Source organism: Mercenaria mercenaria, chromosome 9 (assembly GCF_021730395.1).
Source record: "Mercenaria mercenaria strain notata chromosome 9, MADL_Memer_1, whole genome shotgun sequence".
Taxonomy (NCBI): Eukaryota; Metazoa; Mollusca; class Bivalvia; order Venerida; family Veneridae; genus Mercenaria; species Mercenaria mercenaria.
In genome coordinates, this window is record NC_069369.1 from 59,030,217 (window position 1) to 59,043,800 (window position 13,584).

At 32.6% G+C, this 13,584-nt stretch overlaps 1 protein-coding gene and 1 non-coding gene across 7 annotated transcripts in view; one reads left to right on the forward strand and one right to left on the reverse strand.

Moving 5' to 3' along the window:
* Positions 1-298: 298 nt before the first annotated feature.
* The window catches only part of LOC128559530 (kinase non-catalytic C-lobe domain-containing protein 1-like), a 73,694-nt gene continuing 60,408 nt past the window's right edge, over positions 299-13,584 (forward strand). For 4 of the 6 annotated variants that reach the window (XM_053551487.1, XM_053551491.1, XM_053551490.1 and 1 more), the window contains exons 1-2: positions 5,128-5,404; positions 10,909-10,992. The gene's annotated coding sequence lies outside the window, so the exon portion shown is untranslated. Of the gene's footprint in view, positions 318-5,127; positions 5,405-9,169; positions 9,337-10,908; positions 10,993-13,584 lie in introns of those variants that run through there. The other 2 variants (XM_053551489.1, XM_053551488.1) reach the window with 2 other exon arrangements.
* Trnat-ggu (transfer RNA threonine (anticodon GGU)) lies at positions 9,865-9,937 on the reverse strand. The gene has a single exon. It is a non-coding gene; the product is annotated as a tRNA-Thr (tRNA).

Below are 13,584 nucleotides of genomic sequence, written 5' to 3' on the forward strand. Positions count from 1 at the left end.
TAGCTCCCTTAGGAAGATTTTTCCTAAAAATAGTATGTTCTTTCCTTTTGACATCAACAGGGTTTTCTGTTTCACTATTTGGTTTGACAGGAACTAGCATACTACAACAATACACATTTAAAGATTGGAAGCCTAGCTTAAATTGGACAGCAAATGTTTAAGACCTACTTCGACGTTCAGACCAATTTCTAGATTCTTCCTATTGACAGGATTTCTAATTCTATTCGGGTTGAATGATATAACCTGATTGTTGTACTGCATCAATGTTGAATGGTGTTTGTTCCTAATGACTGTTAGTTCTGAATTCATCAAACTTGGTAAGGTTTTCTGTTTCAGAAAGATGCTATTTTTTCTCTCCAAAGTCCTAAACCTTCTGGATAGAACACTACAATCAAGCTTGTATACATACACCATGCTAAAGTGGTTTTACTTACAGGTGATGTTTATTCTAAGGTCAAATTCTGTAAAATTACTTTATTTCATTGGCATTAAACTTTGTGGTTAAAGCCAAAATAGGTACCCAGAAGGACCAGTTTTTGTAGATTTAATAATTTAAGGGAAAGTAATTTGTTTGTTGAGATTGACATTTATGGTATGATGCAACAATGAAATTCACCAGTATTAGTCCCCATCTATATGGTAGTACGCTGGAAAATGTTTTAATCTGAAGCAAGTTGTCATTATGGCTCAATGGTTACTTTTCACAGGTGACAACTTCTCACAAATGACTATGTTTTCACAGGTGGTTGTTTATCACTGGTTTGAACTGTTTGACTGTAACTCACAATTATAAAAGTTACTTTTTAAAATGGGGCTACATTTAAAGGGTCATAATGCCCTTTGTTTAAAATGTTACTGCCACATTTTCCATTATGAACGCAAAGTATATTAATTTCTTGTTAAATCCTATTGCAGATAATTGTTTTTCTCTATATTTGTCAAAGGTTTGAATAATGATGAACGTTGAAGAAAGTTTTATTAGTTCTGTACTTTTTAGCTCGACAATACGAAGTACAAGGAGAGCTATCCTACTCGACCCGGCATCGGCGTCTTTCCGCATCCCCACCTTGGTTAAAGTTCTTTTACACTTTCTCTTTTTTCAACTTATCTCTGTAAGTACTGGATGGATTTGATTCAAACTTGAAATACTTATTCCCCATCATCATCCACCTCATCTGACATAAGGGCCATAACTCTGGCACCAATATTTCATGAATTATCCTCCCTTTTCACTTAGATTTTCAGGTTAAAGTTTTGATGCACTTTCACTCTATCTGTGTTATTACTGAATGGATTTGATTCAAACTTAAAATAGTTGTTCAACATCATCACCCACATCATATGACACAAGGTGCATAACTCTGGCACCATTTTTTCATGAATTATTCCCCCTTTTTACTTAGAATTTCAGGTTAAAGTTTTGGTGCACTTTCTCTCTACCTCTGTTATTACTAAATGGATTTGATTCAAACTTAAAATAGTTGTTCAGCATCATCATCCACAACACAAGATGCATAACTCTGGCACAATTTTCATGAATTATTCCCCTTCTTACTTAGATTTTCAGGTTAAAGTTTTATGCACTTTCACTCTATCTCTGTTATTACTGAATGGATTTGATTCAAACTTAAAATAGTTGTTCAACATCATTACCCTTATCATATGACACAAGGTGCACAACTCTGGGACCAATTTTTCATGAATTATTTCCCCATTTTACTTAGAATTTTAGGTTAAAGTTTTGATGCACTTTCACTATCTCTGTTATTACTGAATGGATTTGATTCAAACTTAAAATAGTTGTTCAACATCATCACCCACACCATATGACGCAAATTTTTCATTAATTATTCCCCATTTTTATTTAGAATTTTAGGTTAAAGTTTTGATGCACTTTCGCTCTGTCTCTGTTATTACTGAATGGATTTGATTCAAACTTAAAATAGTTGTTCAACATCATCACCCACACCATATGACACAAGGTGCATAACTCTGGCACCAATATTTAATGAATTATGCCCCTTTTTGCTTAGGATATACTTATATAGTGTTTTGATACATTTTATCTTTATCTCTCTTATTACTTTAAGTTGATATTTTTGACATAGACTCAGGCTATTGTGCAATATCTTCATCAACAATTGGAGTCATTAAACACTCCAGTGACAGCTCTAGTTTCCTCTGATGTGCCCAGTTTCACTATCCAGCATCGACATAGTCGAGCGCGCTGTCTCCTGTGACAGCTCTTGTTTGATAACCTCCCTTTATGACTCTAAATGTTAAACTTCATGTACAGTATTAAAAGTACAGAAGCACTTTTCTAGCCATGTAATTATGTATAACATGTTTTTGGACAGCTGTTTTATCTGTTTGTTTGTTTTTTTTAACATAAGGTTGAAAGCTTTACTTGTAAGTGGTAAAAAGATCTGCTTGTTTAGAAGAATCTGTTTCAGACAAATGAACAATTTATGATCTGAAGTTTCAGCATGATGAAGCCGGAGCCCTACTGGAGCCCTGAAAGTAATAGCATACCCTTACTTAAGTGTTGAATATGTGGATGAAAATGATACGGCAAAGTATTTAGACATGTAGCCAGTAGTCTGTCCATCCAAAAACAGTCATGTTTCAGTCAATTTCACATGAGATGGCAATCTGGATCAACAATTTAGCAAATTCACTGTAGTAATAAAATTATGTATCTCAGTTTTACATACTAATGTTGTACTGTATTGGACATAGATAAAATGATCGTGGATTTAACATGTGCACGATGATTTTATCGGCTTGTTAAAGGTGACAAAAGTGAGAAAACTGCGTTAAGTTTTTGCTATCTTTTCTTTTGGACCATGAAATGGATGTAAGATTGGCGGCTAAATTAGGAAGATTTTGTGTAAAGAGTACTGAAACATTTACATCAAAGACTTATATTATGTAAAGCTAATGCGAATTTAAATTTTGGTATTTTATAATGGTATTTACATATCAAGATTGACATGTGCAAAATGTCACATAATACTAGCAGCTAGCATATTAAACTGCAATTTGAAAAAATATTTCATTTGAATGCAAGAGGGTAATAGAATTGGAGGTAATAGTTAAAGGATGGAGTTAGTGGAAATTGTGTGTGTGTGTGTGTGTGTGTGTGTGTGACGGGGAGGGTGGTGTTTGAATGAGAGAAGCAAGGGAGAGAGGCCAAGGTCACACGGGTTAGAAGAAGGGGCTATGAAAGTAGTTATGGTGGGATGGGGCTGGTAGAGAGAATCGGAGTAAGCATTTAAGAACAGAGGTTCTGATGAAGTAAGCTAGAATTAAAGTAGTGTATGGAGAAGTGTTGTGTTTACGGTATTCCCCATATAAATGTGCCCCAAAGAATTTGACTTCTTCTCCTTTAAAAAAAAACAGCAGTTTTTACTCTTTTTTTTTTGTTCTCATAAGTTAATGTTAGTGCTATTTGATAACAATTACCCATATTCAGCAACAGTGTTGTTTTCTATTTTGAATGTAAGTGAATTTCACCAATGTGTACATTAGAATTTTGATTTATAGCTTTATTCACTTATGAAAAATTCATTTTTAGCTCGACTATTCATAGAATAGTAGAGCTATTGGACTCGCCCATGCGTAGGCGTCCGCGTCGGCGTCCGCGTCCGCGTCCCGATTTGGTTAAGTTTTTGTATGTAAGCTGGTATCTCAGCAACCACTTGTGGGAATGGATTGAAACTTCACACACTTATTCACTGTGATAAACTGACTTACATTGCACAGGTTCCATAACTCTGTTTTGCTTTTTTACAAAATTATGCCCCTTTTTTGACTTAGAAATTTTTGGTTAAGGTTTTGTATGTAAGCTGGTATCTCAGTAATCACTTGTGGGAATGGATTGAAACTTCACACACTTATTTACTGTGATAATCTGACTTACATTGCACAGGTTCCATAACTCTATTTTGCCTTTTCACAAAATTATGCCCCTTTTTCAACATAGAAATTTTTGGTTAAGTTTTTGTATGTAAGCTGGTATCTCAGTATCCACTAATGGGAAAGGATTGAAACTTCACACACTAGTTCACTGTCATGATATGACATGCAGTGCAAAGGGTCAATAACTCAACTTTGCATTTTACAAAATTATGCCCCTTTTTCAACTTAGGAGTTTTTGGGTTAAATTCTTATATGTAAGCTGGTATCTCAGTACCCACTAATGGGAATGGATTGAAACTTCATACACTTGTCCACTGTCATGAGCTGATAAGCACTATGCAGGTTCCATAACCCTATTTTACTTTTTTACTAAATTATGCCCCTTTTTCGACTTTCTTATTCATTCAAGCGACAAGGCTGTTAAATAGTCGAGCGTTGCTGTCCTCCGACAGCTCTTGTTTTTTAATTGGACCCCTAAATAAATACGCCCTTTTGTAAAGTCCTTTAGGGCATTTATTCCTGGGTTTATGGTAGAATAGACTGCTGCAAGTTGTCACAATACAGAGGTTTAGAAGAAGGACCATTAAAGTTCATATTATTATCAAATTATGATTACATGTATAACAATTTTTGAAAAGTTTTAGTAATCAATACCTTTTTTGACTGAATGTTTATTTTATGAAATTACAAAAAAAAAGATTAATCACAAAGTAAGGTCTTTTGTTTACTTTTGGCAAAAAGTGGTTTAAATTTTTTATATACAATGTATTTTAAGGGCAAGGAATCATGAAGTGATTTTCTATTGTAAAATGCACTGTATTATATTTTTTTCTACTTAAGTGACACTTAAAGAATATTTAAAAGATATATTTTACTTGAAAAAAAAATCGGAAAGAGAAGAATACAAATTCTGTGCTTATGTTTGGTTAATTAATCATCATTCATGTACACCCAGTAGACCAATCAATTGTGTAAACAAAGTTAACGGATAGTTCATATTCGTCATAAATAGATTTTAAACAAAAATACTGAATACTGTTTTGTAGTATACGCAAAATAAAAGCCCATTTGTTCTGTCAAGTACTTTGTAATGGTAGTACATTATATGCTGATTGGGTATTGATCTATTCCAATACAGGTAAGGTTATACCCCTTTGATAATTTGTAACATGCAAAAACATGCATAGGCAATTTGCTTTTGAGACTAGACTGTTCAGTATTTACCAAAGTGTTGATCACACCTTTAAAAGAATAATGTAGTTCGCATATTTAATTATTTACTAGAGTGATAGTGTTAAACCCTGTGAAATTATTAATTACAAGCAAGTCAGTAGGTATTCTGAACTTGTCAAAAGAAAATTGTGGGAGATAATTGAAAGTAAAAATCGGCAAAAATTTAAATGTGGCAATACTATAGTTTGGATTGGAGATATTGATTTTCATATAAGGTTTGAGTGGATAAGAGTTTATGTCTATCTTAAAGGTAAATATTTTCTAACTTTGGTTCATGTTTGTTCTCTTTTAAGGTACTTGAACATGGAATTTTTAATTAAATTTTAGATTACAAAAGGAACTGAATTTATCATAAATTTGTTATGTATATCAAAAAAGTTCAGAGTACTAAGAGGGTAAAGAAAACTGTCAGATTTTCTGACATTCTGTTTTTGCTTTATATATAAATGTTTACAGTATTTTTTTCTTTTTGTTTAATTTGAAGAAACACCTTCCTTTGTATTACTGGTTAGGCAAGAAAAATGTACATGTACTTGCAGCCTTTTCATGTATACATATTCAAAATGTTTTAAGACATTGTGAAGAAGAAGTAACAAAAAAAAAAAATAAACAACATCAATAAAAAATAACTATAGTGAATATACTTTTATGCAAATTTATGACACCTCAGTAAAATGATGTGATGGATAAGTAACATACTGTCAGTCTGAATGTTAGTTATGTTGACAGATGTTGTATAATTTCGTGCAATATTTCTTTTCCACTAGCTGAACTTTTCTCTATTTATATAACCATACTGCATGACTATTTCAAGAAATATAATATGAAAATGTGTATTTGGAGCTATTATTACAATAACTCCTTGTATAAATTGCTGGTCTATAGTTTGTGCTACATGATTGGTCCATATTCAATGCATGTTTGCTAAAACTTTGCTTTGCGTATATAAAAAGTTTTAAAAAATGTGCGGGCATTTGTTTCTAATGTCATGTAATAAAACACTTGTTGAATGGCTAGCAGGTCAATAGTCAGAAGGACAAAAACAATAAGATATTGATCGGCAAGACATGTAGTAAGTGGAAATGATATCATAAAGTTATTGAATGGCTAACCAGTCAATTATCAGCTGATAGTGTTGATTATGGATTAACATGCTGTTTAATAAATGTTTTATTACATGACAACAGAAATAAATGTCAACATTTTTCTCTCTCAAGATTTCACTTCAGCCCAGCAAACCTGTGTTGAACTATATACCAGTCAATAGTACAAACTATTGACTGACTATATATGTAGGACTGGTTAGTAAAACAGAGCTTTTGAGTAACGTATGAGTGCTTCTTTAACATTACAAAATCCTTACATCGGATAAGCGCAATGACTTTACTGGTGTAAGATTTTAGCAAAACGTATTCAGATTTCAAGGCCAAAATTTATTTATTGAATAAACAGACAGAAATTACACAATTTATTAATAAGGCGTAATATTTAACTTGAGGCATTTAAGTTAACGACTTTAACATAATGTGCTTATAAAAGCCGACATTTTAATAAAGGTTAGTTTATTGGCTGCCCAAATATGCAGAAGACAACTTTAGTCATTTATGTTTTTGTTCGTAATAGTCATAAAATGCTTTGTGTATACATTCTTACGATAGGTTTCACTATAAAAAAGGTCGCTTACAGTCAGTGATCATACATTGACAGAGATACTATAAAAGCAAACATGAAAGTAATTTAAGAAGTGGCCCCTAGTTTGTCTGAAGTTTAAAGTGAAAAAAAAGGACACATTAGATCAACATTGATAAAGAATTTCAACCTTTATAATATTTGTAGGTTATTACAGTGCTAAATGTGGGTACAAACTGAAACAACTATTAACCAGTGGCATAGTTTATAATGTAACATCCCAGGGGAGAGGTTATTGGTTCAAATCGAAGGATATTGACTTTTGTTCAAACCTATTTTTCTTGCATACAGGACGGGAGTTACTGGCAGTTTTACTGGTGCTGCAAAACTCAGTCTAACACCCAGGGTGCAAATGAGTTTCTGGATGTAAATGACATCTATAAAAGGAACAATATTAAAAGATTTGTTTATTAATTTTTTTGTTTTTGACCTAAAATTCAGACACCTTGATAATTGCTGTTTGTTTTGTATAATATAGTTTTTCATTCGGAAAAAGTTTTTTTTATGAGAAAATACATATTTTTGCATGCCAGACAGCGCTTCCCTGTGCTTTTGCCGGTTCTGGAAAAACTTGGGTGTAAGACATCTCACATGCTGCAATTTATGAATGAAATGTGTAAATTCATACACTACTATGATAAAATAATAAAAAAGCATACATTTTATATTGTTTCGATATTATTTGAAGGTATGCAAGAAAACGAATACTATATATTACTTTCTGTATAATGTAGATTAGAAATATCTATCGCTGTGGTAAGTGTTTTTTTGGTAACTCAGCAGAGCTTTGTTACTATTCAAACAGTTACCTGCAAGTCGAATATTTCCATCCAAGTTACAAGGAAAAATTCTTTTATCTTATATTTTTGTTTGTAGAGAAAGTTCTCACAACTATTGTATGATAACTATGCTCACTGACTGCTTTCTGGATTTCCCTCTTAGACTAGTACTTGGATCTTGATATTGGATTTTGGAGACCACGGCCAAATTCGCTTTTTGCAAGGATTCAAACCATTGACCTCAGGAGCTTTTAAACATGATTGGCTTAAATATTGTTCAGAGTAGAGACTTTCAGTCTGTCAAAAAAGATAACATATTGTAACTGTAGGAATGCAAACAGGGCTGCAGAGAAAGCTACAAAGCGACTCCTACCATTTTTTCTTCAGAACATTGATCAGCCTGGCTGGTTTCTCTGACAATACATTTTACATATCTCAGCACAAATATTTTGCAGACTGGTTTAATATCTGTAACATTTTGTTAAAGGAAACAATAGCATTGTCAGAGATTGTATTTATTACACAGGCACTAAACCTGCTTGAATGACACTTTGATTGTGCTAAAATTCAATGAAGTATATAAATTATCAATACGATGGCTAAATTGATTTTGGCTTCCATTGTAGTGTGATATAGTGATACCGGCCATGTCCAGATTTCTGGCAGCACTTGTGCTTATTGATCTTAGGCCAGTCGAAAACTCGTATTTTATTAATGGTTTCCGAGTCTGGATCTGAAAAACAGCTTTAAATTTCAGAAATATGTTTTCCAGGTTTTTTTTTTAACTTATACTGTTTTGACTGAATTAAAGTTTTGCACGATAGTAGCATAGCATTGTTATGAAAACTTGGAAATTTGGTTTATTGACAAAAAATGTCTGTCAATGTCATAATAAAGAAAAAGATAATACCAATGAAATTTATTTTTCATTTGACGTATAAATATACATGTAAAATAGTTACATAAAAATTAGTTATGGTAGAATGATTTTATAGTAAAGATGCAGTCACTGTTGAAAATATAATCTCAAATTATCATGTTTCATCTACATATTCTGCAACAGGTACAGTTTGACAGAATGTTTACTCAAGGGTTATATTGTCTTTCAATTTGAAACTACAACTAATCTAGTTTTACTAAAGAACTAAGTAGTTTTAGTCATTTCCTTTAGGCTGCTAAATTTAACCTGTGGAAAGCAATGTTTTATCAAGAGCAGGACAACTGTCTCAATTTGCCTGCCTTTAAAATGTTATTTTTTACAGTGCTAATTTGTTGAGTCCTAGGTCCACCCTTTTGTGAATGTAAGTGTTATTAACCCAGGTCTCACAATAGTGTCACACTGTTTCCACACATCCATCTTATAGCTTCTTTTGAAACGAACCATCAGATTTAATGATACCGAAAATAAATGATCGCCGTGGTGTAGCACCTGACGATATACCTACCAGGATTACCCTTTTATGGAAACTTGTACGGGTGCCAAAATACCGATCACGCTTGAAGTAAGAATTACACCGTGAATTTCAAGTAAGCATGGTACAGTAGTGTATTGCAGAATTTACAAATGCTTTTAAGAATTTTGTCAGCAAATATGAAGTGTTTTTGTGGATTAGACCTAAAACGGAATTAATGACATATAAAGAACTGTTTAAGAGATAGGATTGTGTCGCTGTACAATTGTTGGAATTAAGCACTATCTGATTAACAAATAATGGTAATGTGTTTTTAATTCTTTAGCTATTGTACATGTATTAATTTGATAATATTATTCAGAAATGAATAGTGAATATTTGAAATGTTGGAAATATGGATAGATTTTTTTTTTTTGACATTTGACTGTTTGTTTACTATTCATTTGTAACCACGTTTTGTATTGACTATAGGTTATAGAACAGTACAAAACAGAACATTTTTAATATCGATAAAATATGTGTATTGTGTAATAATGCAAACAGATTGACAGAAATATTTTATTATGAACAATTGAAACTGAAAATATCTGGAGAAAAAAAACATATATTATAATAATATACTGGTATAATGTGTTGTGTGAATCCCAACTTCCTATCCATATAATTATTCATTAAATTTGTCATAACTGGTTTACAGATAAAAATGTAGTTGCACTCTGAAGCGACAAACTATATAGAAATATAATACCTGTCATTTATATTGCATGATATAAGAGACATGTTGCACATTCATATGACATGCCCATGTAACAGTCTCAGGAAAAATGTGCAGCCTCGACCGGGATTCGAACCTCGGACCTTTGGCTTACCGTGCCAACGCTCTACCAATTGAGCTACCGAGGCCACCCGATACGAGAACCGCTACACCCAATACCTTTAGGAGGTGTCTGCAAGTTCATACAACATTTTGTTGATGGGCTAAAGGTAGTGGATTCAAAAAATGGTCATCAAAAGTCCTTTAGTGATTGTGCAGAAATTCCTGAATCAGTCATTACGAAATCAAACTAAAGCTCTCTCAATTTTTTCCTCTAGCTGATAACAAAATATTACCTACAACTAAATATGTAGTTTCTTTGCTCTGGATTCTTTCTTTGATAACTCCAAAGAGCAAACATTTACCTCTTTTAAAATACTTGGACCATCTCTGATGGTCTTAATGTGCTAATTTGTGTTATTGTTAGAAGTCACATGACATAGCTATCAGGGACCTAGCCCGAGACTACAATGCTCTCCCATGGTCACATGACTAGATCTTGTCACATGACTTCCATTAATAACATCAGTGAGCTGATGAAGATCATGAGAGATGGTTGAAATGCAGGGAAATTAAGTCAAGGCAAACTGTTGCTCTGAGTCTCAAATATCATAAAATTAACCCTTAGCCTGCTGGCGGCAGATGATTCTGCCTTTGCGACCAGTGCAGACCAAGATCAGCCTGCACATCCGTGCAGTCTGATCATGGTCTGCACTGTTCGCTATTCAGTCAGTAAATTTTCAGTGAAAACCCCTTCGAATAATAAGTGGTACTGTCCAAATTGAAAGATGGACCAGTCCATTATAGAAATATAGCAGGGTAAGGGTTAATAGAGTTAAATATTTGTCTTGTGCATATTCAGGTTCAAATACCCGTTTTGATCAGTTCATTAAATGCACAAATAAGCAATCTAAAGTTGGTAATATAAAACTTCGTACAGGTAGCTTTGCTTTTGCGCCTTGTGATATATAATACGTAGTATATTGTCAAGTTAATATGGAAACTTACATTCAATTACATTTCTTTATTTACAAATACGGTCTTTGATCTTTTTATGCAGATATTCAACCAGTTGTTGATTGTCAACATGAAGAAATGAAGAAATTAAACCAGCCATCGGTCATGGAGAAGTGATTTCAGATAGGTCGGTATTTTATTCACGATACTTCCTTTTGATTTAATGCCGTATTATAAATACAGCACTATTTAAAATTCATATTTATTAAAATAATGTTCAGTCATTGAAGCACATGCTTATGGTTTTATAGATGGTATCAATTAACGCTTCAAATACAGGTTTTCATTTAGGGTGCAACGCGGGGAAAACTCAGTTGCGCCTTACACGTGTAAGAGTTTGAGATGTCATATTAGTATGGTTATGCGCACATATTTGATATTATTATATTCCTGAGTATTAACTAAGCATTTTTGGCATAAGAATTCAGAACATTGAAAATTGAACCATATTTAGACGTTCACATTCATAAAACATTTTGTTTTGCCACAGTTGAAAGTAAAGGACCATTGGATTAATTTTTCAGGCAGTGAGTTTTAGCAGTGTTGTATAATATTTGAAAAACTGTTGTTATATTAAATGAAAAGAAATGATGTATTAAAATATGATTGATTGAACGATTTGGCTTAACACCATTTTTCTTATGTAACTAGGGTCCGTTAACCTGACCAGTGTTCCTGGATTCTGCACCAGTACCGACTTGTTCCTCCAAAGTAGCTTACAACTTCCTTACATGAATCGGAGAACATACACTACGCTTGTTGTCATTCGCTCTACCTAATGAGCTAACCGGGCAATTTGTTTTCATATATGTGCATGATATATAGTATTGTGTAAACATAAAGTGAATTTTGCAAGGTCATTATTCAAATTTTATATATAATAAAGATCTCGAGTATCAAGTCATAAAGAAATTCAGAATAGATTTTTGATATACAACTTCCAAAAAAATTGAAATCCAGCTGGAGTTGCTCATCGTATTGTGGTGCATGTAACCATGAGATTATTATTGCCCTGAAAAGAGTTACTTTTTACATAAATCTTATGTTGCAAAGAACTTTATAGTAAGCTTTCTCAAGTTTAATATCAGCAGTGATGTTTCGTAAAAAAACAGCGAAAACACTAAATCACCATGACTTTTAACTTTACAAAAATAGCTACTGAAATACGGTATACATGTAGATGCATTTTATTGTATAAAAAAGATCACTGTTTAACATCATGGTTCATTTATTTATATATAGTTCATTTATAGAAATATTTCTAGCTTGCACCTGAATGCAGTTCGAATTCCAATTATTCAAGATAAGTGAATTTCGACTTAAATTATATTTTGTGTGTTTTTGGACCAGGACTTCAAAATATCTTCAAAACAGTCGGAAATTTTAGATAAGTAAGGTCAAGATGTCGAGTTTCAACAGTACCTCATGAAATAAAAGACTTGAGTCTCAAAACACTCGAGCATTTGATTGGAAGACACTGAGCATAGTTTTTAAAATCGACCAATGGCAAGGCGGCTTTCTGTGACTGATCTTCAAAATAACTTTAATTACCATGGCACTTGTTTTTCATCGAAGATGGGGTCAAATATATAACGAAAATTAGGATTTTTTATTTTTTGTATATACAATTGAAACTTGATATATCAAACTCACTGACTTATTTTGAAATTGAACCGGCTATCGTGGAGATATTTTCAAGTCCTGTTCCGAAAAAACTTGCACAAGCCCTTGGAATGCAAGGTACCGAGTTTCAGCTGTATATCATTTTAACCCTTAGCCTGCTGGCAGCAAGTGATTCTGCCTTTGCGACCAGTGCAGATCAAGATCAGCCTGCACATACGTGCAGTCTGAATCTGATCATGGTCTGCACTGTTCGCTATTCAGTCAGTAAATTTTCAGTGAACACCCCTTTGAATAATAAGTGGTATTGCCCAAATTGAATGATGGAACAGTCCACTTTAGAAATTTAGCAGGCTAAAGGTTAAACAAATTATTTATTCTTCAGATGAGACTTCGTGATCTCATTACTGAATGATTTAGTGAATAATGTGTTTTATTTCATGAAAAGTCACAGATAATTGTTTTATGGTCCATCAAACATACTTCTGTAATTGAAATAATTTTAAACTTAAAAGAAAAATTTGTTATCGTCAAATACTTAAGATGAGCTTGAAAACGTACATCAAGACAGTAATTTTTATATCATTTCCAAAACATTAGTAAATCTGTTTTTTAAGATGGGTTTTGACATCTGAATGAAATTAAAGTATAATGTATTTTTGATAATTGTTAAGAAGGCACGCTTGATGTAAGAACGGATAGCTTTTGATGTATCAAATTCGGAAAAGTATACTGAAACGAGATGTTACATTTCATCAACTGACAATAATTTGAAAAAATATATAACTGGATACAATCTTTATGGCTTAATAAAAATATGTCAGTATTTGGTCAAAAATTTAACATCATTTAGAACATAGTAGTACAGAGTAACTTTTATAGATCAAATTATATATCTTATAGTAAATTGATGTCGTGACCTTGCAAAATTACTTGCCTTCCAGCAATTCATTTATTTAATTTATCTTTCATAAATGAACGTTAAGCAATTTAACGTTAATATATGAATATTACATGAGTGTTTTTCAAGAGCTATTGTTTACATACATGTGGTTATAAGAGTATTCAAAATATTGCATCAGGGACAAATCAACAATAA